This window comes from Planococcus citri, chromosome 3, assembly GCF_950023065.1.
Source record: "Planococcus citri chromosome 3, ihPlaCitr1.1, whole genome shotgun sequence".
NCBI lineage: Eukaryota > Metazoa > Arthropoda > Insecta > Hemiptera > Pseudococcidae > Planococcus > Planococcus citri.
In genome coordinates, this window is record NC_088679.1 from 16524329 (window position 1) to 16551354 (window position 27026).

Genomic DNA, 27026 nt, shown 5'->3' on the forward strand with positions numbered 1-27026 from the left:
AGTACTTGCTCGGTTATTTCCCTTTTGAGCTATATAATATTTCCTGATATTTTTTAAACAATATAGATTAATAATTGACCAATTTTCATGTGTGGATAATTGAGCTCGGAAATGAAATTCATTTGTTGGTGTGAGTCTAGATTTTCAGGAAGGTTTGTAGGTGTGAGAGTTGAGGATTATTATTGATGAGGTTGTTAGTGGATTACTGATTCTTCAAGTCACTACAAAAGTTTTGAGAATTGAGGATTTACTGTCAATTTTTCGTGTATTTTTAACTGACTTTCTGAAAATTCTTTTGCAGTCAATTTTTCGTGTATTTTCAACTGGATTTCTGGAAATTCTTCTATTGTTACCAAATCTCTCAATTTTTGAAACAAAATGTGATTTTTGAAGATTTTCTCCCCTTGAAATGGATGCATTTCTTCATTTTGATCGAGATCTGCACTCGTGTTCTCCTACTTTATGATTTAGTCAGGGGTGCTTAACCGATCTTTATCAAAAGTCTGCCTTCGAGGCCTTCCTTTTGGTATTTCGTGAAATTAGTCTGTGTGTTTGATCTTGAAATGGTGAAGAATTTGAAAATCTCCGATCAAGGTTACCTCAAAAAATTTGATTTTATTTGATATACCTACTCGTAAAGAGGAAAAGAGTTTTATTAGATCATAAAAATATCGTTTCATTGGAATTCTCAAAATGGCAATTCAAACGAATTCAAATCAAATAAAAAAATGATAATTTCAATTAGGTATTTTTGGCAAAATTATTCTATGCAGGTACTTCAGTCCATCTTAGCACCCGGTTAACCTTACATATTGATCCAATAATCGCGTGATATAGAGATTGAAATACTCTTTCCTGGAGGAATTCTTCAAATTGTCGAGCAATGAGAAAAATAATAAATTATCTATGCTCTTGAAATTATTATATTTATAGTTATTCCGACCTATTCCGTAATATCTGAATTCGTAAGATGTTTAGCTTATGCTTAGTCGTGAATTTTACCGCATGATTTGCATTCCAAATACGAAATTATGCAATTAACGAGAGTAGTCTCCCTGTTGTTTAGGTTATTGAGTTTAACGTCGAGTAGGTATTTTAAAGGTGTGATGGCCTTAGGGTGTTATTTGAAATTATTTATGATCTTTTTTAAATTGATTTTTTTTTGGGTTGGTCTATTTTTTTAGTCTTGGATGAAAATAGGATTGATTTTTTTTCACTTTCTATTCTCAGCTTTTTTTTAATATTTGATCATTTTTTTCTCAAATATTTGAGATTTTGGATTTTGTTAATTTAGTTAGGAAGAATGGAAGGTGATTCTGATTTCAAAATGTAAGTTGTTGAACATTTTTTCGAGAATTTTCTCGGAATTGTAAACTTACGATCATCTGGATCAGCAAAATTGATATCTTTTTTCAAAACCACTCCAGTCATTGTAGATTTCAAATTAAATAATATTGACTTTTTCATTGATTTTTAGATTTGAGTTTGATGAAAACATATAGAAAATATTTGCACAAGAAGCATCCATCTGTCGTTAAAATTTTTCATATATAAGTGTTGATTTGATGGGGGGGGGGGGGGTAAAGTTCTTATGAATGAGGAAATTAATTCTCAGGTTTGTAATATTCAAAACTGATTGTGATTTGATTTTTTTCAAAATGCTAAATGCGGATTTGTCGAAAGTGATTTGATAGGCTGCTCCTTTTATTTGCCTACTTTCGAATTCATTGGATTTGGTTCTGCCAATTTCATCGTTTTTGAACTCCCTTTTTGTACAATACTGATTTTAGAGAAGCTTTCGAATCCGAGACCTTCGATGAAAACGAGACTATGATACAGATGAAAAAGTATAGGTACCTACTCTAAAAACCTCCATATCTCAATTTTCAACTGCTGGAATTAATTTTCTAGATTTACGTCGAATTTTAGGAGTTTTTTAGTAGATTTTTCCCCCACAAAAGCATGTGAAAAAATTTGTTTTCTGACTAGAATTGATAGATGAGAATTTTTTGAGGTCTTGTTTCATTCTATCTTTCGTTCAAAGTCAAAAAAGTAACTTCGGTATTAGCTAAAAATTGAAAGATGAGAATATTTTGAGGTCCTTTTTCATTCTATCCAAGTTTAGTTTCAGTCGAAGATTCCGAAGTGAAGGATCTCCCTTGTGAATGTTTTCCACGTTGAAGAAAATTGAAACAAAATAGGATATGAACTTTTTGCTACCCGTGCATTATAACAAAAAAAAACTTCAAAAATTCGATAAAAATCTAATTAATTTTAATATTTCAGCAGCTAAAAATTGAGGATGAGGAATGGTTTTGTTTTGAGGTTCTCTTTCGTTTTATTCAAATTCGGTTTCAATCAAGGAGATGTAGGATCTCATTTGCAAAATATCAACGATTCGTACTGAAAATTGAAATTTGGAAAAAATTGAGTGGTTAGGGAAAAAATCATTCAGAAAACTTCGTATGAAAAATATTTACAGGGGTCGTACTCAGTTAGGTACTGTAGACAGATACGTGAGGATAAATAAAAAGTAAAATAGGCACGTACGCACGTAGTTTAGAGTACCTACACCTAATATAAGCTAGCCAAGTTGTACAGTATCAATTAATAAACGAATGCCGATACGTCATATTCATGTCAATTTTGTTATTACAGTACTTTTTATGATTGGCTTTTAAAAAATTTAGTTGCTAAATTGGCTTATTTTTTTTTTACAGATTTTCAAAGTATGATTTTTTTATACAAAGGGTTGCCTTTTGCCAAAATTGATAAAGTCTCGTTTTCTGCCAAAGATACTTACCAAAGAATCTCACATTTTGTCATAATCACCAAAAAATAGTCTTATTTCTTGGTGAAAACTGTCGCTTTTTCGACTAAAAAAAAATTCCAAAATTTCGAACTTTTTTTTCTAAACATCTTCCAAAAGTGTCGTTTTTTTTGCCAAAAATTATCAAAAATTCGTTCTTTCTGAAAAATTTGGCAAAAATCTGGTTTATGAGTAGGTAAATTGCTAAAAATTGTCGTATTTTGAAAAAACATTGGAAGTCTCGCTTTTTTTTACCTAAAATTGCCAAATATGCCTAAAAGGTTTGTTCCTTCTTTAAAAACTGCAAAAAAGTCTCGCTTTTGGAAAATAATCCTGAAGAAACATATAATTTCTTTGCCAATAATTCTCAAAAATTGCGGCTTCTTGTTGAAATTATTGTCAAATATTTTGCTTTTTCACATAATTTTAGCAAAATTGATGAAGATTTTCTATTTTTTTATTCAAAAATTATCCAAATTCAAAAGTCTTGATTTTTTGCCAAAAATTCCCAAAAAGGATAATTTTCTTGCCAATTTTCCAGAAAGCCCTGCTTTTTGCTAAAATTGTCAAGGTCTGACTTTTTGTATGTAAAAAAATTTCATAAGTTTTTGCTTTTTAACCAAAATGCTAAAAGTTGTTGTTTTTTTTTTGCAAAAAATGCCAGAAAATGCCAAAAAAATTTTACTTTTGTTAAAATTCTCGAAGTCTTGTTTTTTTGCCAAAATTTTTTTTTGCCATAAACTGCAAAAATCCTAACTCTGTTGTAGAATATTACTTAAAAGGTCTCACCTTTTTTTTTTACCAAAAGTTCAACTTTTTAAAATTGAAAACCAGCAAACTTTTTAATTTGCAATGTTCTGTTATCGTTTTGTGTTTTTTTTTTGGTTGATTTTTTGTGCATTAAAATGTTTCGCTCGTGTTTTGTAATTTTTTTTTTGGCATTTTTTGTTAGTTTTTCAAATTTTTTTGGTTACCAAAGTGATCGACCTTTTTTTTGGAAAAAATTGAGTACGAGGCTTGCATTAAATTTCATTTTTGACTTGATTAGACTACAGTTCTGTTTTTTCTTCGTTTTGAAAAGATAAAGAATTCTCTAATTAGTCCTGTTTGAAAATTGATTTAAAATTCAAGGAAATCCCGAATTTTTTTACTGTCAGTAGTTCAGTATAGAAGGGGAGAGGAAAGCAACAGTTTTCTTTCGTCAAAAAATCGAAAAAAAGAATCATACGTTTTCTTGAAGAGGGTGATTACCTTGTGTTAAATTTTGAGATATTTTCACGAGGAGGTCTCGTGAAAAGGTTAGTTTCTTGTTTATTAAACTTTTCAATTTTATCGATAGGTGATGTTCTTGATGGAATAAAATTCAATAACGAGATGATCTTTCAAGTTGGTTCAATTTTTGCATAATTTTTTTTCAGAATTGTAATTTCTTTTTGAAATTTTTGAAATTGGTTTTAAATGTTGTAGTACAAGTATTTTGATTGAAATTTAGCTAAAATACAGACATCATTGTGAATTTCAACTCGTTAGTCGATTTAACCAGACAAATGCATAATTCTACTCCAACATAAGTTTTTTTTTCTCTCATGTTCCTACATTTTTGGACCTTATGCATCGGTCCAATTAAGTAAAAACAGAGAAATACTTGGATTTTACCAGTCGATTTATTTTTCACATCGATAAGTATGTAATTGAAAATTACGTAACATAATATAAGGGGGAAAAACGAAAGCGCGAAACGAGAAAAGAAGTATGTTACACGTGCGACATTCACATCCTCAAAAGATTGGATGAATATTTTTCCACTCTTGAGGTAGGAACAAATACCACCGAGTAGGTACATATGTAAAAATAGCACTGTTCGTTAAACGGATATACGGGTAGGAAGCGCGAAAGCAGATATGTAATTTAATGTATCGACCATACATGCTTTAGTGTCGATAATTTCCATATTTAAAAAGCCTTCATCAGCTCTCAAAGTATCATGGATGAAGAGCTATAGGTTATATTTTTTAAGTATGTAAGGTACGAGAGTAGATAGGTGTAAAGTTGCAGAGTTCGTGTTAAATTATACGTTAATGGACGAATGAATTATCTCTTTTCGGATCGCAAATAAGGTAGTATGGAGTACATTGTTCGAGGAGATATTTGACCATAAGCTGAAAAGAATACGAGTCAGTCGTCGGCGGCGTAGGAATCGAAACGTGTGCATGTGAGTTGAATTTTTAACACCCTTTCGGCTCAGTCTTAAGTGCTATATGTATAGCTTTTGTAATAGAAATTCTTCATTCGCGTTCGCATTCGCATAATTTAATTGTGTATTATGTGTCGCAGCCTCTCAAAGTATAACCTAAAAGGTGCTGAGGTGGTATGCGCGGTCTGTGGTCCAAAAATGGACTCGTCAACGTGACAGCGACAGCATTCTTATATCGATATGCTAATCGTAATGTCTTTAGGTGAAGGTTAAATATGGAGGTGTTGAAAATATACTTACTCGCCGACGATTACCGTACATATGTGTATACTTTTTGGTACTTGTGGTTGATCCCCCGTATCCGCGTATATTGTCGATTGAGAGACTTATAATAGCTTACTATCCAGTATACCCAGTCGTATAATAATGTATCAATAAATAATAGATTGTACGCTATGATTCCTTCCACACGTGACTCAGCGTGTTATCAATTGAATTCACTTTCTGATGCCGGGTAAATAGTCGTTTAATGTATTTAAACGCCAACGTACCTAAGAGTACAATATGTGTATGCAGATGTACACGAACATGAAGTAGATAACTCTAAACCGTGTGATTTATATGCAAGAATTTCCTCGAGATGTGGTCGTCTCTCTTCGAGCTCGAGACAGAAAAAAGAAACACCTCAAGGCGAAGGAAACAAAGCAACTGAGGTGTAGTCATCGTCTCTCATCCTACAGAACCTTGAGATGATAGAAAAATGCTGTCGAAGCTGGTCGAGATCTAATAGCCGGATTTCCCTTCGAGCATCCTGCTGTATAGTAGATCTTATTGAGAAAGTGTGGAATAAGTCGCAAAAATGATCGAATGGGTGTTAGAACCCCCCCCCCACCTCCTGTCTCTCAGGAAAAGCTCGCTGGAGGTCAGAATTTGTGAATTTTGTTCGATTTTGCCACTCACTTTGAAAATAGTGAAAACGCGATTAGAAAAATGTATCTCATTTTGATGAAGCCAAAGAGTATGTTTGTGTGACTTGAAAACGTCTTTAGGATGGAAAAATTGAGAGTTAAGTTCTAAAAGGCAAGTTCAAGATATCTACGAGTAATGCTAAGGAAAATTAGGTTTTTTATCTGCTTAGCCAATCAGTGGTTCATTTGGAGAGTTAAGGTGTTTTTTTGTGCTAAATGTTTCTGAAATTCAAAACTTCAGCTTTTTAAGATGGAAAAAAATGAGAAAATTTTGGAATTTTTTTTTTTGGCTATTAAAAAGCATCTGAAAATTGTGGTTCTGTATGAGAGATCACGTTCTTTGGTCGAAGGTTCAACAAGTTCAACAACTTGTGCTTGTTTTGAAAATTTTTCTGAACTTGCTCAGATTGCAGTTTTAAAATGATCATTAAGAGGTTATGTTTTCAAGTTGAAAGTTCTCAAGTCATCCTATTGTCATTTTCACAATTTTGAATTGTCCACTGGAAATTTCAAGGTCTAGTCGTAGGTCTAGAAATTCATTCAGAGTCATGGTGCTGAATTTTGGAATCAGATGCTGAAAAATCCTGCTACAATTATTTCTATTTTCCAGCAAAAGTCATGGTTTTAGATTAGTTGCTCAAAAGTCATTCAATTTGAATTTTTTTCGAGTTTCAAATCGTTAATCAAGCGTCAGTTTCATTCAGTTATCTTTCAAAGGTGTCAATCGAAAGTCATCATTTTCAAGTAACAAGCTCGAAATCTCCCATTCTGAAGTTAGGTACCTATATTTTTGAATTTATTGTTCAATGGTTATGGAAATGAGCATTTTACAGATTTGAAAAGTTTACTGCAGGTAACCTGAAAAAAATGATGGGATCTGATCAGGTCTGAACAGATCTAATCCGATAAAAACATTCACATTGATCAGATCCAATTGTATCCACGGAATGTTCGAATCTGATCAGATCAGATCAAATCATTTTCTGTTTTTTTCCCCCAAAGCATGCAAAATGACGTGCAATTGGCTCTTCAAAGTTTCCACTAGGCAATCAAAAATCGCATTATTTTCTAGTCAAGGGCTCGAAAAAGCGCTTGAATTTAAAAATCGTGTTTTGAATTAATTGATTGAAAATCTTCACATCAAATCACAATGTCAAAAAAGCATTCTGAGGTCAGATTTTGGGATCACGATGCCCGATGCTCAAATGTCATGCAGTTAGCTTTTTCAAGATTTATCATGAGGTTTCAGGTTGTTGTCCTGCTTTTTGTAATAATATCCTGTTTTTTTTTTCAAACAGAACTTTTCAGCCTTTTTTGTGTAAAATTTTGAAAAAACATGTTGGTAGATATAGAAATGGCCTTTCAGTAGGTAGGTGGAAAAATACAAAAGTTTTGAAAATTTTTTTCTCCGTTGTAAATCATTTTTGAAAAGCAACAATGTATTTTATTTTAGGTACTTTTTGAAAAAACGTTTGGAAAGTACGCTTATTTTGAAAGTAATTTTCAACGAATTAGTTAATTTGTATTTTTGTTGAAAAAGTATGATAATAATTTCATCGAAAACCCTCAAAACAATTTGAAATACAGAAAATTGAGTCACTCCTCCCTCAAAAAAATTAAAATACGCCATAACACCGAAAAAGTAAAAAATTTAGTTGTAAAATTTTGACCCCCTTCTCCTTTTCCAAAAAAAAGGTCGTTAAGTATTTTGCAGAATGCTTCGCCAATGAAGAATTAAAATGATCAAGATATTTTTGATCCACCATTCCTCCGAATAAATCTTATAGATTATCCAAACATATTGAAAAAGCGAAAAATTGACGTGTGAAATGTTGGACCCCCCCCCCCCCCCGCCTCCTCCACACAATGCTGAAGTTGTAACGTTTTTGAAAAATTGCTACTAAACGTCCTGATTTGAGTTCAAAAAGTTATTTGAGATTTTTTAAAAATTTTTTCACATGTTTAAAAGTCATTCAATACTCAATAGTGATTTTTCAGATTTTGAAATTTCTATCAAAAGTCATGTTATTAAGTCAGGAGTTCAAAAAGTTATTCAAAGGTCATGTTTTGAGGTCAAAAACCCAAATGTCATGTAGTTAGATTTTTCAAATTTTAATAAGTTGGAAACTAAAAGAGTCATGTTTGCAATTTAGGGATTAAAAAAGGTATTTGAAAGTTTTTTTTTTTTTAATCGCATGCTTTTAAAAAATGTCAATCAAAAAGTCGTAATACATTATGTCATGAACTCAGAAACGTATCGAAAAATCATTCAATTCTCAAAAATCGTGTCAAACCTAATCATTTCTCAAATTTCAGATTGTCTGTCAAAAGTCATATCATCAAATCAGAAATTTAAAAAGTCATTCAAAAGTCACGTTAGAGGGCTGCTTCAAGTTCTGAGATGGCAACCAAAAGTGTAATTTTCAAGTTGAGAACTCAAAAAGACATATTTTGACTAAAATGTTTTTGAGCCGAATTCTCTCAAATGTCATGCAACTGTTGCTTTTTTGAGTTTCAAAACAAAAATAATATTTTCAAATACCAAATCAAAAATAGTCACTCGAAGGCTACCTAAGTATCTACATTTTTCCTCTGGTTTGATTCTAAAAATTTCAAATTTAAACTTTTGACGAATTTTCGAAGATCAAATTAGGGCTCAAAATAGAGGAAAAATCAAAAATTCGCCAAATTGCTTTAGAAAGTTTTTTTTGGGGCGGGGGGGGGGGTGTTTATAATTACTAGATAGTTGAATTTCGGTATGTACTGTATTTTCGTCGTCCCAAATCGATTGAAGACGATTTTTAAAATCGTTTTGAGTAGTTTCTGGAACCTCCAACAGATTTTCGAAAGTTGAAATTTCCACAAAATTTTATCTTATAAAATTGGAAAGCAAAAATTTACTTTAGGTTCTATTTTCAACATGTTGAGTCAATTGACGGTATTTTCAAGCCCTGTTGGAGCCTTCAGTAGGATTTTAGAAATTCCAGATTTTCAAAAAGTGCCATAAAAGCTGTTCGAATCGACTTTAGTATGTAAAAATCGTGATAAGTGCTTCTTAATAACCTACTTGACCAATTACATACCATTTTTCCAAAATCAGTTTCTGCCAGTTCAGAACCGTATATTTCTCTAGCGATTTCTTTATTAAAAATTTGAAAAATTCAGTGTACCTATAACCATCTCGTTTGACGAAAAAATCAAAAAATCAATATTTGGCCTAGTTGATGGGAAATGAGTTTATACCGTTTCTGAGTCTCCAACAATCTTTTTAAAAAATTCCAGTTTCCCAAAAAATTAGATACCATAAAATCTGTCAAAACACAATCTTAATATAATTCAATCCCATCAACCGATCTAAAATCCTAACAAAATCCATTCCCTCTCACCCTTCCTGAAACACTCGAGTCTCGAATAAAGCCCAATAGCTAGTTTCTCTTCCCGTTTGGAAAATCCGTCTAAAAGAAAGGTATAAAAAAAGTCTATAGTACGAAGGAAGCACCATCCGAAAGCACGTAGCCAGTCTACTATAAACAATCAGGTCATCTTGAAGTTCGAGTGCAATGGTAATTGAACAATTAGATCTTTTTGCGGTTCACAGACCACAAACATGGTCGACCTTGAAATGTTTAGCGCAGACAACAGCGCCGAGAGGTATACAAATAACTCATTTCCTCTTAAAAGAAAGGAAGAATGCAATGTAATGCATTTACGAATATACTCATAGGTAAAGTAAATCAACGTACCTACATTTTTATTTTCGATAAATACGAGTACGTACACTGCATGTGCTAAACCATCTTATCAACGAGAGGTTTCCATAAACACTTACTTATGTAGGTACCTACTCTTCGCCCAGCAACGTCCAATTAACGAAGACTAACAGGTTGGTCGCGTGTTTGAACGACATTCCATAAAGCTCTCAGACTAGTAAAAGTTTACCTTATACCGTTGCCAGCGACGACATGGGTGAGCCATATTAGAAAATCTTCCATGTATTCTCACGAAAACAAAATCTCCACGAATCGTGATGAATTTCTATTCGATATGACCCGTTTTTTTTCTTCTTTATACCGAATACTTACATTGTTCGATGAAGTTTATTTTTTTCACCAAAGATGGTGGTTTTTTTCATATGGTAAATTCATCGAGATTGCTGAAATCATTCGTTGATCACGTTCGGAAGTAATGACTGACCGGAGATGCCTATAATTTGTTGTAATTATTGCTACAGTACGTGGAAAGTCGTACACTTACCTATCTATACGATGAATTTTATAATGAAACGAATTTCAATCGGATTAAATCAAGGTATACTATTAGTAAAATGAACGAAATAATGTTGCAAGGTTTCGATTTCTTTTAATTTTTGGGTGTTTTGATTGAAAAGCCCTCGATCGAAAGCTACACCTTACAGAGAGGAGAATTTTTCAAAGTTATAGATTTTAAACAAAGTGGATGATTAGTATTCTGGTAATGTGATCGATTAATCGAACCGTATTCAGAGGTACATGCTTATGAGACTTTGTTACGGAGAACAACTTTGATTAATCGCGTGCCATAAATATGATTCACATGGATAGAATTTCATCTCACTCAATGACTGATTCATGTTAGTTGTCTGTTTGATCAATTCTTGTTCCTTCATTTCACTTTTTTTCACCTCGCTGTACGTACATATTTGAAAGCAGAATGTATCGAAAGGTGAAGGAGATTTCAAAAGTATTCGTAATATTGTGACGGATGGATATTGGATAGTCACTGGGATCACCTATGTCCTTTCAGATGAGCTATACTTGTTGTGACATTGCGATCCTATGGTTTAAAATTACCGTTTCGTAATGATCGATGAGGAGTTTTTTTTTTTTCAGTAGGAGTTTAAATGGGACGTGCGGGCGATGACGGAATCCGGTGAATTTTTTCGAATTAGTCAGTCTGCAGTGAAGTTAATCGGCGATTGCACAAGGGTATCATGACTAGGTCGTTTTAATCTGACGCAGAAATGTGGTCAAACAGTTACATTGTGATTTGTGATTGGAGTTGAATCGTATGGTGTAAACAAAAGTGCAGTGACCAGATTATGTCTTACTTACTCAGTTTCGATGACGAAAACTTGATCATTTGTACGAATTAATTTCCGAAGTGTGATTTAAGAAAAAATCACGTAGGTGTTCGAGGGTTTGATTTTGAAACAGTGATCTAGAATCTTGATTAGTGTAGGAAGTTTACGTACAAAATGGGTTATTTTTATGATGGATCGTGTTGCTGAGTTTTGAAATATCGAAATAACTTTATTTGTAATTAATTCGAATGGGAAAGGAAGATTTTTGTATTTTGAATGTGATTTTTTTCATTACAGTTCTTCATCTTCGATTCATTTTTTACCTAAAACTAAGCTAGAGTTATGTCATCGGGTCCCTCCCTATAATAACTCTACAAAAACAGCTCTGAGAATAAAATGATTTTACAATTTTTTTGGAGCCTTTCTCAATGAAAAAGAGCTTAGTAGGAAGATGTAATTAGGTGCAAGTTTATAAAAATGACAGAAATACTAAAAATTGGAAAAATGTTGGCATTTTTAAATCTTTTAGATTCACATCTTATAGATGTACAAGATGTTCAAAAAGTTTGTTTAGATTTTCAAAACAAAAAAAAATCGAATGCATTTTTTCCGCCACTCTGTAGTTTTTTTTTTAGCAGGAAATAATTCAGATTTTTTTCAAACCTTACCTATTTATAATAGTGCAGTTAATAACTCATTGAGAATTTAGAAAAAATTAGCCATTTAGATTGCAAAATATAAGATGAATTAGGTTCTTGTAATTTGGCTAAAATTTTCAAAAATGAACAGAAGTTAAAAATTGAAAAATATTTAAGTAAATCTCTTTTGTCAATATTTGAGTTTTCAAGAATGAATAATTCTACAGAAATAGACCTTCTGGAATGGGAAATGAGAACAGATTTAATTTTTTTTGTGGAACATGAACGTTGTGTTTTTGGGGGGGGGGGTGCTTATAATTACAAGATTATTACACCCATAAGGAGGGAGGGGGTTTGATTTGGTTTGTGAGGTTGGTGTTTTTTATTAGGGAGATGAATTTTTGTATTTCAGAGGGTTCGTCAGGGATAATAGGTGGGTTTTCTTTTATCTGTAAGTAGTGTGAGTCTGTTGTTCAAATAATTGTTGAAAATTGCATAAAAGCATATTTTCAAAACGCATTTAAATGATTGAAAATTACCAAAAATTGATGAAATTTCATCTAAATTCGTCTAAATTTACAAAAAAAAAAAATTAAAATTATTTTAAAAAATCACTAAAAACTGATGAAATTTTAGGAAAATATGACAAATATTAAGTCTGACGTTTAAGAAATTGAAAAAAAATATAAATATTGAAAAAATTACCAATTTCTGGAATTTTTTCCAATTTTGCTCGACTTTAATAAACGAAAAAAATTCAGACGAATTCTTGACATGTCAGATTTTTCAAAACTAAAAAAATATCCAACTTCTTAAAACTTGGAAAAAATCATTAAATTGTTAAAATTATGTCAAACTTTCAAAAATAAAAAATCTTCGAAATATTATTAAAATAAGAAAGGTATAGAAAGTTGACTAAACATGAAAAACTGCTATCTTGAATTTCGAGTTAATTGGGCAAAATTTATCAAAAATTCAGTGCTAAAAAAATTGAAAAAATTGAGTTTCAATTTTCAGTTTTCAAAATTTAGAGTTTTGAGTTTCAGTTTTCCTCTTGTTGTTTTCAAATTTCAGTTTCAGTTTAGTAATTTATTGTTATGTTTTTTAAAAAAGCAAAAATACTGATGAAAAGTTTCCACCTACCTTGATACCTTAAAAATTGTTTCTAAAAAATAAAAAAAAAAACGTGAAAAATTGTAATATTTTACTGATGCTGGTATTCGGCAATACAAACATTTGACTATTTTCAAATTTTGTATTTGAGACTTGAGAGTTGAAGGAAGGAAACTTGAAGTTTGAATTTGAAGAATAAACTGGCTCAAATGGAGGGAAAATGGCTAAAAAAAAGAGACTGAAAACCCGAAAATAAAATGAAAAAAATTTCAGTTTCAATTTTTTGAGCATTTTAGTTTCTGTTTTATCAATTTACATTTTCAGTTTCGGTTTTTCAGCCATGTAAAAATTGCGTAAAATTCCATTAAAACGCGTTAAAAATGACCTAAAAATACTTCGAAAGCATTTAAATGATTTCAAATTACAAAAAAACTGCAAAATTTTGTGATAACTGACCTCAAAATTGTTGTAACATGTTACGTAAAAATGACCTCAAAATACTTGAAAATCATTAAAATGATTCAAAATCACCAAAAACTGATGGACTTTTTGCAAAATTTGTCAAAATTCGATAAAAAGTTCCATTAAAAAACATCCAAACATTAAAACATTATTAAAAACCGTTAAAAACTGATGATATTCCTAGAAAATGTAACAGAATTCACAAAAATTGCGTGAAATCGTCATTAAAACGTTATAAAAAATAAGATAAAAATGATTAAACACATTGAAAGCTGCACAATTTTGAAGGAAATTCGACGAAGTGTTGAGAAAATTGCACAAAATTGTTGAAACAGGTGAAAAATTACATCAGAACCCTTGAAATGCATTAAAATCATGCAAAAATGTTATACCTAAAGCTGATGAAATATTTCAGCAAATTTTGTCAAAATTCAGTAAAAAAAATCCAACATTAACAGAATGCAATAAAATTAATAAAAATAATCAAAAACTGATGAAAAATTAGAAACACTGATCCCCATTCAGTTTGAACACGTTGAAAATGACAAAAATAATTAAAAGAACCAGAATCATTAACATTTCCTTCAAAAAAAAAATAGCCAAATTTGATGAAATTTTGAAGAAATTGCACAAAACATTGTTAAAAATGTTGAAAAATGTTGAAAATGGTATTTAAAAAAACCATCAAAACCATTACAGAATAATCAAAAACTGATGACAATTTGAATAACTTGATAATATCCAACGAAAGTTGCATAAAACGTGATTAAAAATCGTAAAAATAATTAAAATGTACTAAAATTATTAAAAATGACAAATAATTAATAAATTTTCGAAAAAATTTGGTGAAATTTAGTGAAAACTACCTACACAAAACATCATTAAAACATGTTAAAAATAATTTCAGAATTTTTAATTAAGAAGCACCAAAAACTTATAAAAATTTCATTCAAAAGCAAAATCTACAAAAAATGATATAAAAATACTTTCAGAGCATTAAAATTATTTCAAATTTTACCAAAAATAATAAAACTCCTGTTGAATTGGGCAACAATTTGGCAAAATTTGGCAAAATTTGACAAAAATGTTGTGTCTTCTAAAAAGTGTTTGTACTCAGGAGGAAGTTACAAGTCTAGATAACTTGATAATACTTTATTCATATGAGGCAGATTCACCTTTCCCTAATTTAACCCTTCTTTCTCCTCTTTCTCTTTGTAAAAATGATCCAGTTTTGTTGCCATTAATTCTTTATTCGTATTTCCTCAATCTTGATCTAATGACATTTGTACCTACATCTACTTTTGCATACTTCTGCTTCGTTTTAATAGTGATTTTTAAATCTCATTATTCGAACAAGATAATCAACAAATTTACTGCTACAGATTACTCGCAGATATACGTTTATGAGTAGGTATATTTTTGGCAATTGAGATCATTAAAAGCGTCCAACTAGGCATCTCATCTTATTTATGCGGTGCATACGTATTACGAAACTGGTAATTTGTACAGTTTACGTATAAACTTTTCCTTCTACCGCGTTCCTTTCTTGGCAGATTCTTTTTCGTTTTGCTGCCTTATAATGCGTGGGTCTATACTCTATACGTATCAAAAATTTGTATCAGGCTATAATACCTACTGTATTGGCTAATTACATAGAGGTATTAAGGAGCGAAACCCTCGCAAAAAATCCATAAATAGGCACCATCAAGGTTAGAAAAAAAAAGTGTAATAATCGTCATTCTTGTGATATAATATCCATACCAAATAAATTGCTTCTAAAAAGGAAACCAAAACCGCACGATATAATAATTGTAATTCATCTCTATCGATAACATAATACATTACCTATACCTAACCCTACTATAAGGTTGGTAAACATTAAACAAGTTGTCGAAGAAATTGAACATGAACGCTGATGTATGATGAGGCCAGGTAATTCGGCGAACTTGGTGTATATTTCAATGACACCGCAGCTGGAGCACTCGAAGAAGATCTTTATACTTTACCTACGCATGTTGAAAAATTATGACTTATATTTATTTATAAATACTTACCTTATTGGATTACATAATGGTGTACTCGGCACTGTAGGCATTATAAAGCCTATACCAAAAATCCAGTAATCCCGTTAACGCGACGCGTTATTTATTTCAGCTCAAAACTCATAACTTTCAAGGTCTGTTATATGGAGTCTAGCTATGATTAACATAACAGCTTTCACTTGTAATATATGGGCGCTGGTTTTCGTTCGATCATTTTTATTCGCGCTATTTTATACGTATAAAGTTCAAAGAATAGAAAGTGTGTGGAATACATGGTATATGACCGGCTCGGCTCAGCTCGGATCCTCTCTCGTGGTGCGAATGTGTCATTAAATTTTAAAATTTCGGAGATTTACGTAAACGCTTGCATGCTGCAGTGTAGAACTGTACCTGTACCTACGGCGCGGTGTAGACTGTAGATGAAGGAAAGTCTGCATTTTTTAATGTGCTGGTTGAACGTGATCTTGTGCGAGTGTGTGATTTATTGGAAGTGCATTCATTTTCCTGTATGAGTTGTTTGCTGGATGTGACGTGTTATTATGTATTGCATCGAAGCGGTCCATGTGACAGTAGGGTGGCCCTTATTTATACTTGGTGGGAAAAAAAAATTTGAATTTTTTTCGGGACACCCCCTAGTTTGGTGCCACTCCATGAGAAAATAACGCATAAAAAATTTCAACTCCATTGATGCATATTTACCCGTGCCGCACACCACTTTTCGTAATGATAGCGTCACGCGCGCGAGCTCAGTACTATTCCACTACAGACCCGTGGCAAACGAAACGTACATTAACGCGCCTCAACTTCAACTTGTTTTTTCAATCTTAAACGTTCTGGTTTGTCCTAACTAGAGGATGTTCGAAGTCATGCTGTTTGGGGTGAGGTGTTCATGTCATTTTGCCGACAATATTTGTAATTCTTGAGACAAAACTCAAGATTTTAACCCAATCGATGGGTATAAAAATGTTTAAAAAGGGAGTGATACTGTTTGGAAAAAAAAATACAATACTAATTCGATTTTTTTTATTGTATGTATTATTTTATATAATTTTTCAATTTAAATAGCCCAAGTGAACTGAAAGCAAACGTTTTGAAAAATTTATAATTCAAAAAATAGAACTATTTACTTCAAAACAATGGGTTTTCTAATATCATCAGCAATTATTTTTAAAATTTATAATCAATAGTTTTTTTAAATTGCAGGGCTCGTACTCATTTTTTCCAAAAAAAAAGGCCAATCCAGCATTCATTTATTAGTAACCCAAAAAACTCGAAAAAAAAGTAACCAAAAAAGTGACAAAACAATTGTGCAATACATTTCAATGCACAAAAAAATCACCAAAAAAACTAGAACTTTTCGCTTTTAATCAAAATTTCAAAATGAAATTCAATAATTTTAGCAAAAAGCGGGACTCTTTGGCAATTAGGTACTGCCAAGGAAGTACTTTTTGGCAATTTTGGATTAAAAATTGAAAATTTCGCGATTTCTGAGAATAATAGTGCGACTTTTGAATATTTCAGCAAAAAAAATGGCTTGTTAGTTAGGGATTTTTGGCAAAAAACTACACATTAGAACAATTTATTGGAAAAGAGTGGGAGCTTTTTTATGCAAACAACAACATAATTCTTAGCAAATTTTGGCAAAAAAAGAAAATTCTACATAATTTTGGTAAAATGCGAGCATTTTTGCCATTTTGATAGAAAACGAGACTGCAACAATAATTTCAGGAAAAAGCAGGACTTCATAGCAATTCTCAGCTCAAAAGCGAAACTTTTTATGTAGCAAGATTTTTTTCATGGTAAATCAACAGAATGGACTTCAAGCTTTTTTAGGAATAATGGACAAAAAGTAATGGTACTATTTGGCAATTTTTGGCAGCAAACTGATCTCTATAGTGGGGAAAACCAAACACTGATCTTCAAGGGCATATCCCTCTTCCCTCCTATGCATGCATACACCCAATAAAGAACTTGATAAGCTACCTGGAATCAACAACCAACTTACAACATGTAAGAGATAAAGGACCGGGGTACAAGGAGTCTCATTCCCCACGCGTTATCGTGGAGAAATCCTGAACTCGCGCGCCTGATGCTTACATTTCAAAAAGGGGCGTGCGGCACGGGTTAATATGCATTGATTGAGCTAAAAATTTGTGTACGTCATTTTCTCATAGAACAGCACCAAACTAGGGGGTGTCCCAAAAAAAATTCCAAAATTTTTTTTAAGGGCCACCCTAATGTGACAGCGACCAGCGTGATCAAAAATGCAAAAAATTATGTAAAACTCAAATTTTGGCAGTTTGGTATTTCTCGTGAACGCTAATGAGATTTTTTCCAAGTGTAAGCAATTTCCTTCAAATATTTTTAATCTTAATTTGTGGAGGAGATCAAATCCTTCTAGAAGAGAGGGAGGTATGATCTACGAGTAAACTACTTCCAACCATTTCTGATGCATTTCCTCCCTTTTTTCTTACTTGCTAGAACATTTTATTTTTTTTAACAGGGCCATCGAGAGTCAATGCGGGCCTGGGGCAAATATAATTTGGCCCCATCTCTAGGAACGAAACTATATTGACGGGTTTTGAGAGGGGGAGAGAGGGGGTTCAATCAAAAATTTTCGTAGGAAAAAAATACCAATTTCGCCAATTGATATATTCATATGACTTTATTAAAATTTCCAGTTTCTGTTTTGGATTTTTAGGACCCCAAAAGTGAATTTTTTGGGTACAATTTATTGTTACGACAGATAGGCTTGGCAAATAAAAGAAAAGCTCGACAAAAATAAAATTGAACCACAGAAAAATAAATAGGTATGTACATTTGCACGACAGATGAAACATCACGATAAATAAAAAATTGAACGACAAATGAATTATTTGCCTCACAATTGCAAAAAAACATCATGACAGATAGATATTTGTTAACACATCTGCTTCTATGTATTTATTTTTCTTTTAAACACTGTCAACACGTTTATTTTTACAAAAAAAATACAAAATACTTTAATAAAATGGGAAAAAAATCTAAAAATTGAATGAAATGATATCACGTCATTAAAAATGCTTAAGTAATTGCTGTATTAACATCGTTTTTTGTTATGATTATTCAATAGTGACCCTGGCAACCTATAAAAATGAGTAAAATTTTGCAAAAAAAATTCAAATACAAAAAATAAATGTTTTTGAACATTTTTGAGCAGCTCTGAGCCCAGAACTACCTAGTACCTAACTACGTACCTACCTCTCAAAAACAGTTAAAATGTCGACAAAAAAACCAGAAATTCTTGGCAGGAAGATAAAAAATTTCCATCAAAATGTTATTTTTACATTTTTGAGAATTTTGACCTTACAACTGGATTGTGATTTTCGGGATTTTTAAAACTGGTTCGTGCAATCTATCAAAATGGTTTAATACATAATTTCAGCAGAAACTCGAAAAAATTTTATCACAATCTTTTTTGAGCACTTTTGATTTTGAAGAATGTTGAACCCAAAATTGAGTCATGATTCTCTAGATTTCATCATTTCGTTTCAATCATGTAGAGATATTTATGTAGGTATTGTATGCTGTCGTTGAAAATTGTATTCTGTCACTTAGACATGATTTTTTTGTTGGAAGGAATTGTTCGTGATTCATAACAAACTGTAAGGCGAGAAAAAGTACATTTTTAAATGGGTTTTTTACTTCTTTAGCGAGCTGTGCATCTATCTCTAACAGACCTCGTACCTATCTGCTACGGCATGTATAGGGACATTGTTAGGTAGGGACTCGTAGGCTATACCTATAGCTTACGACGCGAGTGCTCTGTGTGTCAAAATTCAGTCTGTATATGCACTTACGAGTGGCATGTACAGCTCACGTAATTCCTGGCCATTAGCTACGGCTTGGGGATTACAACCTGGTACCTATATACTTCGGTAGGTAGGTATGGAGTGAGGGTGCTCCTGTCTCTCGGCTGCTCTCGTGCCCGGTACTGAGGGGTATAGGATTGGTAGGGTGTCGATGGGATAATCCCATAGGACCATAGTCCTTAGATCAGTTTTTGTTTCCTTTTTGTATTTTGTTTTTTTGCCTTTACTTTTCTTTGTTTTGACTTGTATATTTTGTTGTTTTATTCCTCAAATATATAAGATTTACCAGTACTCTCTGAAGTGCTTAAAGTTTTTTTATTTACCAAAAAGCAGATGGCGAGGCGGTAGTTCGCCAGACATTCGCGAATCTACGAGATAGATAGGTCTTCCCTTAGGATTGCATTAGGTTCACTTACGAGTGAATAGGGGGAATATATATTGGCACGACAGAAAAAGTGATTCGAACAACAGGACATTCAAACAACAAAATAAGGCATTGTAACGACAATTTTCAACAATTTTCAATGACAGTCCAGCACGACAACTGAAGTGATACAAACGACAATTCGATCTCATACAAACGACAAAAGAAATGTAATCCACATCCAAATAAATTATTCCCCGCCAAAAAAAGAATTGCCCGGAAAAATAAATTATTCCCCGCCAAAAAAAACAAAATGCCCGGCAAAATAAATTATTTCCCGCCGAAAAATTTTTTTCAGAGAAATAACTCATTTTGTGACTATGCAAGAAGTTCATTTTTGAGTTTCTTGATTTCATATGGCTGAACTAATTGCTGAGCAAGGTCAAAAAAAGCACTGTGCAAGCATACTTTAGGTAGGTACCTATGCACATTCGTCTCAAGCTCATTGAAGTTCCTGCTGAAGGGAAGTCAATTCCTTTGGGACAGAAACGGAAGAGAGGCAGATCCTCAAAAGTCAAAAAAGCACTACTTGTATAATGATACATACTAAATGAATTGTGTGTTTTTTTTTAATGTCGTGCTTTTTATCAATTTTTGATGTGCAATTCGTATTTTTTCTGTCGTTCACTATTTTATTTCTTTGCCGTGCACGATTTGTCGTTAAATGTTTTATATAGATGTGCATTAAATTATTCTGTCGGGCAATACCTTATATCGTCGTTGACATTGATTTACTGTCGTTCAAAAACTTTTTTCGTCGTGAAATAATTCTTTTCCCGTGCAATGCCTTTTTCTGTCGTTAAAATGCCCTTTTTTTGTCGTTAAAACGCCTTTTTATGTCGTGCCGATAAATCACACCCGTGAATAGTGCTCTTAGCCAACCTAAGGGTTGTTTCAAATGATCGCTTGATGAATTAGCTTCGCTTACAAGTGAATAGCGTTCTCTTAATTTTTTCTTGCGCTTCAAAACTAGCCTCAGCGAAGCAAGGGCGAGAGTTTCTGGATTTTGAGAGGCCCAAAAATAATGTTTTTTTAGGAAGTTGATTTTGAAAAGAAGAGGACAAGTCCGAGCGAAGCGAGTGCAAAAACTTTTGAAAATTTGTATTTTGAAGGAGCTAAAACCATATTTTTTATGCTAGGAGTTTAATTTTTTGGCTTCTAAAATTTTAGAATTTGAAAGATTTTTTTTAGGGTGTTAATTTTAAAAAAGAAAAGAAAACAGGCTTAAGCGAGGGCAAAAGATCTTGAAAATTTGTATTTTGAGAGGCATAAAAACAATAGGTACTTTTTATGCAAAAACTGAAAAGTTTATTATTTCACCTTTTAAAAAAATTTCTATTTTGAAAAAGGAAAGAAGCGAACGCAACAGCTTTTGAAAATTTTTGTTCTGAGAAGTGAAAAAAAACACGGTTTTCTTTCATCTTAGGCTCTTTTTTTTGCTGGGCCCTCCAGAAAGCGCGAGCCCGGAACAAACTGCCCTATTTGCCCCCCTCCCTCTTGACGATCCTAATTTAAAATTGTTTTACAAATAATTGCCAGGATTTTTAGGTCCAGTTTCGATACGAGGGGTTAATTTAGATTGGTTTGACAGGTTGATTTCTTTGATGTAGGTATCTAAGAATGTTTTCCATCTGTTCGAATTGCTTTTTGAAAATTATGTGATCTGTAAAAATGTTTTCAATCCACTAATCAGTTTTTTATTTCGTTTTTTTGTTGCAGGTGAGTATTTATTTCCTGTCATTAGAGTGAAATACATAGAACGATAGTACGAGTAAGTCGTTATTTTATTCGAGAATCTGTTATCTAAGTAGGTATCTATCTGTACTAGAGGTGTATTGCTGGGTACCTATATTGAAATGAATTCTGGCAGTCTCTGTTCATTGGACCAATTATGGTCTTCCTTTATCGACCAATTAGGTTAAATTTTCATATACGTAGGTACCGTCATGATCATAAAACATTGATGTTTAAAAACTTTCAAATTCGAGGATCAAAAAAATAACAAAATTAGGTTCACAATTTTTTCAAATAAACCGATATTTATGGCCACTGCACGTCTATTTTGGCCAGTTCTGGTAGCATGATGTAATCAATTTTGATTATTTTATTCATTTTTGAAAAATTACACTATGGGTATCGGGTACCCACCTACATAGTACCTACCTATGTACAAATTATTTGATAATTTTTAATTTGGAAAAACTTGAAATAGAAAGTGGTTTTTATTCCGTATCACCAACAGTTGAAGACGGTGGGTGGGGGGGGGGTTACATTTTTCTACTCAAGGGATTTCAATTTTATTTCAAGCAGTTTTTTGAACTTCGGACTTTGGGATTCTGAATTTTTCAATGATTTTTTTTCGTGGGCGTTTATAGTGAAAAATTTTGTATAGTTTAATCAACTCAAGGTTTTTCATTTTTTTGTTTAAATTATCTCAAAATTTTGTGAAAAATCAATGATCCTAGAGGAAAACTTTTAGAAACATGTTCATCAGTAGACTACGTTTTCTTTTTTTTTCTGGGTGTGGTTTGTTTGTGGTATTTTAAGCTGCGAATTTGGAAAGTTTGACAAAAATCAATTATTTGTGATGAGAAATTTGTTTTTTTTTTCACAGTTTTTCCATCACAAAAATCAGTTTTTGGGCAAACGATCAATAATCTTACGAAAAATGAAAGGAAAAATTCACCTCACATTTGAAAATTGTGTGCCAAAAATCTGCGCATCTGTTTCTTTTCTTGATTTTCTTTTTTTTTTTCGAAATCCAATGACATCATTTCCACCCCCCCTCCTCACCACATTTGGGCTTTAAAAAAAAAACTGCATGTGGAAAGTAACTTCAACGCGAAAAAATTAGGTTTCGGAATTTTATATTTTGGGTTGGTAGCGCTGCCTGTCTTTCATTTTTCACGATTTGGAGAATCTAGAATCATTATGTATTTTTTGATATTGTGAATCTGGAAATAATTTTCTGAACCTTTTTCAAAACCGTCACTTTGATGACTCAACTTTTATTATCACGAATAAAAGTTGAAAATTTTCCAAAATCAAATGAAAAAAGTTTAATCAAACTGAGCTGCGACTCTCTGAAATTTTTTTTTCTCTAAAAATTGTCAAAATGATAACTAATTTCAAAAAGAAAGGTTTATATAAATTTTTTTTTATTGAAACATTTTTCAAACATTTCATCGTTCTGACAGTTTTTTGAGCTATTTTGACTTATAAAAGAATTGCGAATAATTTTTTTTGTATTTTTATTGGTTGGCAATATTTGTAAAAATATGTCAGAAAATTGAAGAATATCGTGGTTGAAATGCCAGGAAAACCGAAAATTGGAATTTTTTCTGGATTTATGTGTTTGTTTGAAGATTTTGACTTTTGTACAGCGTTCTTGGAGGCAATTTGATTATTTTAAATGACATTGCTCCTTGATTTACAGCACGTAATAACTATAGATCATTTAGATGATTTTCAGTGCTGAAAGATGGATTTTTTTAGCATAATTATCGTTACTTAGATATGATTTCAAATTACTGTTTTTAATCCTTTTAACGCGAGTGCAACGAGAATAGACTATGCTTTTTTCCCAAGTGACATATGGGTTTGCCTGCACATTAATTCAAATGAATCGCACATGCATGATAGAAAGACTTTTACACGAATGCTCACGTGGATAAATATTATGGCATTGACCAATATTCGGGCATTGGCGTGTGTTTTCTATTAGCCTGCGAGGCGTTACCGGCTTCATATAGGTTCAATGCATGTATAAATCTATTATGTATGTACTATGTACTGGGTAGGCGCTGGGTACACATATCAGAGCACGACTCGAAGTTAAAATCGATCATGTTTAATCGCAGGAAACATGTACGGAGATTTATGAATAGATTACTAGGTGTTAAAGAGTCAAGAGTCGGTCAGTTCGATGACGATTCCAAGTCTGGTTGCGACCGCGGCGGCGCGTCAAAATACACGCGAGAGAGAGAAAAAGTGTGAGAGACGCGTGTTAAGAAACCTTGACGTGTACGAGTATATCGACGTTAATATCCATCTCGTCGATAATTTCACTTTTAAAACTGCTGAATGCTTTGTGGAGCACGCGGCCGAACCGGCGAGTAATTAAACTGGACGACTAATGTGTTATTAATTTGTACCTACGTAGTACGTACCAGAAGCCCGAGGAGTCAACTCCATTACTGAGCGAGCGAGGTTAATCAAAGAAATTTTCAACGGTGTAAGGCTTTCTGGAAACATAACATAACGACTTAGAGACTTACCAACGCCAACGTGTGATTTGTTCGTGATCGATGTGGATTAATTTGTCGTGGCTCATAGAGTGAAGTCTGAAGTCGTTGGCTGGGTGCTGGGTGGGTTACTTAATAGCGTGATGACTTATTTGACCCGTCGTCTTATTATTGAGTGAATGGAATTTCTTGTCGAGCTCGAGATATACAGACACAGACCTACGTATGTGTGGTCAGGATTGAGTTATAGTAGGAGGAGAGACGGAAATTGTGTTGATTACGTTTTGTAGGTACCTTTTTTTTATAGCCAGTTACGAAGTAATGTTTTTTTTTTTTTTTTGAAAAATACGAGTGAATTAAGTATTGTAAAGGCTGCGATTAATTATGTACTTTCCATTTTGTTTGGAAATAAGATTTAGAAATCTTAATCTTTTTTCATGCAGTATTGAATGATTTTCTACTCAAATGTTCTCTTTGAACTTGAATCTTTGTGAAAGCTTTCAAATGTTGAGCTTTTATATAGTGGGGTGATTTTAAGTCAGATCATAGAGCTTTTTGCTTTTGGAGTCGGAGATTTTTAAAATATTTTTCGATGAGAGACGACGAAGGGCAAAAATCGCAGTTTCCAAAGTGCATTTACAAAGAAGATAGGGATGCTCAAAGTTTTGAGGAAAATAAGAATATCGTCAAGTTTGAGCGGAGTCAATTTGAGAACTAAGTACAAATGGTACAAAATTGAACCTTTTGCAAGTTTTTGGGCTTATGAGAGGGTTTTCTGGAGATGTGGTGAAAATCAAAATTAGCTGGAAAATGGAAAAAATGATATTTCTCCTTGACTTTCGTGCTCACAAATTCTGAAAAATTGCCCCAAGTCAACTTTTTACGCTGATTAACATATCAACAATTGAACTGACAATTTTTTGTATTCTCGACTTGAAAAAAATTCCAAAGATTACATCAAAATATGACTTTTTCTCTTGAAGGGTTGAAATTGCGTCAATTTTACTCCTGCACATTTGAAGAAAAATTCGGTAAAATTAGTTCAGAACTTTTTGAAAAAATCAATTGTGTTTGATAAAGGTGCAATCAATTCACTTAGTTAGTTTTTGTGGCATTTTTTTGAAAATCTGGAATTTCCAAAGTATAGCTGGAGGCTCCAGAAGTTCTTGAAATCGACTCCAATCGATTCAGAATGTTCAAATTAGGGCATAAAGTAAATTTTAGCTATTCAACTTCATTGGGTAGAATTTTGTGGAAATTTCAATTTTCAAAAATTTGCTGGAGACTCCAGAAGTGCTCAAAACACTTTGAAACCGTTTCTAATCGATGAGGGAGTCAAAAATAAGACACGTTCCAAATTTCAGCTTTGTAAGTCAATTTGGTAAAATTTCAATTTTTGGTCCTTTGATTTTCAAAAATTCATTAAAAATCGAAAAATCTATTTTAAATTTGAAATAGGCGATGATGTATTATTTTTACATGCTCTTTTTTAATGAAGTTTTCTCCAGTCTAAATTTTTTTCTGTAATTATACCCAGAGACAGAATCATCAGAGGTCTACCTACTCGAAAGTTTTTCAAAAATCGGACGACTTGAGTGAAGGTTTTCAATAAAATTATCAAATTTTATAATTTTGACGACTTCAGTGAAATTTTTTCGAAAAATTCGAGGAAATTCACAAAAATTGGCCATTTTAATGATTTTGATGGAATTTTGCCACAATTTTGAAAAATTGTTCAAATGTTTGAAAAAAAACTCAAAAATTGGCTGAATTTTCAAAAAAAAAAAAAATAAATAAAATCGTTTAATATTGAAGTTGGAATACTTATGAACTTGAAAATATGAATTTTGTTGTTTAAAAATTTAGGAAGATTAATTGGTTTGTCGGAAAGTTCCCATAAGTTGAGTTGATTGCATTAATTCTCACTGTAGCTGTAAGAAAATATAATATGTTCGAAATTTTAAAAATTTCAATGAATTCTCATTCTTGAATTATTTCTAAAAGCTTTTGCCTTCCTTCAAAATCGAAACTTTTTTTAAAAAAAAAAAACCTCATTTAAATTTAAAAAATGTCGAACACTTACAAAAAATAAAAATCTTTCTCAACACACGAATTTTTGAAAGCTTTTGCCCTCGCTTTTCTTTTTCATACGTAAAATTTCTAAAAAAAAAATCATTCAAATTCTGAAATTTTGAAACTACCTACTACTTTCTCAAAATACGAGCTTTTGAACGTTTTTTTTGCCCTCACTTCGCTCAGGTCTGTTCTGTTTTTTTCTCCACTAGGTACTGAAATGTTTTCCAAAAAAAAAAACGATCATTCAAATTCTAAAATTTTGAAGCCAAAAGAATAACTTCCTCGCATAAAAAAATATCATTTATTTTTACTCCTCGAAGTACGAATTTTGAAAAGCATTTGCTCTCGCTTTCAAAAATGGGACACCAAAAATTTAAAAGAGAAAAGTAGTCGCTTATTGAGCTGATTAATTGTCAAAAATTCTGACTTTTCAAAAAAAAGTCACCAAAAACTATGTTGGCTCAATGATCAACTCTCGAACCAAAGCTCAAAAAGCATCAATTTGGGCATTGGATCTACAACTGCTCCAGATCTGGACCTGAAACTAGAAATTCAACAAAAAGTGGGCTAAACTGAAACTCAAACTGGAAAAATGTAATTCTCAAGTTCAAGAAAACGTTTGTTTTGGTTTGTTGAAGTTTTTGTTTTCTTGTTCCAAATTTCAATAATCCGATCTTTCTCCCTCACCCCATTTTTGATGCCCAGCTCAACCTATCCCTGTTCGTCTTAGTGTTCTTTTTTCGTGGCCAAAACCATTTTTTGTGGTTTACTTTTTATATAATTTTTTGGTTTTTAGATCAAAGAAATTAATGTGATGAGAAAATGTGCAAAAAAGTTCTGAGGCATTTATACCCCCCCCTTCCAATTATGAATCAATTTACTCGTACATTGAATCTCAAATTGGGACTAATTTTGAAACTGTTTGTTACTCTCACTTTTTTCAAAATTGAATGCATTTTTTTCTGACCTAATAACTGGTCCCAGTTTCATCTGAAAATGCTGGTGTTTTTTCGAGATGGAAGGAGGAGATAATTACGATGCACCTTTTTGTGCCTCCATTGACTAGACATGCGTTCAACATTTTTTTCGTATTTTTTTATTTAAATACCTCCATTTTAAGTCGTCGTAATCACCTCGAATTCCATG

General features: G+C 32.3%; 1 protein-coding gene across 2 annotated transcripts in view; it reads left to right on the plus strand.

The window, feature by feature from the left end:
* Positions 1–27026, plus strand: part of LOC135841607 (putative mediator of RNA polymerase II transcription subunit 26) — a 137129-nt gene that overhangs the window by 53494 nt on the left and 56609 nt on the right. The window lies entirely within an intron of this gene.